The sequence below is a fragment of the Vigna radiata genome, chromosome 7 (genome assembly GCF_000741045.1).
Source record: "Vigna radiata var. radiata cultivar VC1973A chromosome 7, Vradiata_ver6, whole genome shotgun sequence".
Classification (NCBI taxonomy): domain Eukaryota; kingdom Viridiplantae; phylum Streptophyta; class Magnoliopsida; order Fabales; family Fabaceae; genus Vigna; species Vigna radiata.
In genome coordinates, this window is record NC_028357.1 from 30,835,510 (window position 1) to 30,836,459 (window position 950).

The window sequence follows — 950 nt, forward strand, 5'->3', positions numbered from 1 at the left end:
AGCCAAAAGATAGACATACCCAAATGTGGATTTTCTTGAATCCACACATCCAGCATAGTNTGAATCCGAATAGCCAATCACTTCAAGATGATCTGACTTTCTATAAGTGAGCATGTATTCTTTGGTACCTTGTAAGTACCTAAGAACTTTCTTTGCAGCTTTCCAATGATCCATTCCGGGATTACTTTGATATCGGCCTAACATTCCAACAGCAAAACTGATATCTGGTCGAGTACAGGTTTGAGCATACATCAAACTCCCAACCACTGACGCATAAGGAATGGACTCCATGGCCTTTCGTTCCAAATCATTCTTGGGACATTGCATTTGACTAAACTTGTCCCCTTTTTGAATTGGAACTATTCCAGGAGAACATTTATCCATTCTGAATCTCTCTAATACTTTGTTAATATAGCCTTTTTGAGACAAACTTAATAATCCTTGTGACCTATCACGGAATATTTCTATTCCTATCACATAAGATGCNTCATTCATATCTTTCATTTCAAAGTTGTTAGAGAGAAACTTCTTTACATNATGTAACATACNAATATCATTAGCAGCAAGAAGAATATCATCAACATACAGGACCAAAATAACAAACTTACTCCCACTGACCTTTATGTATATACACCGATCAACGGTGTTTTCTACAAAACCATACGAAGTTATGGTATCATTAAATTTTAGATACCATTGTCGGGAAGCTTGTTTTAGTCCATATATTGATTTCTTTAATTTACACACCAGATTTTCTTTTCCTGTTATGGTGAAACCTTCTGGTTAGTCCATATAAGCTTCCTCTTCTAAGTCACCATTCAGAAAGGCGGTCTTTACATCCATTTGGTGAAGCTCTAAATCATAATCAGCCACCAAAGCCAAAACAATTCTCAAAGAGTCCTTCTTAGAAACAGGAGAGAAGGTCTCTTTGTAGTCAATGCCATCCTTTT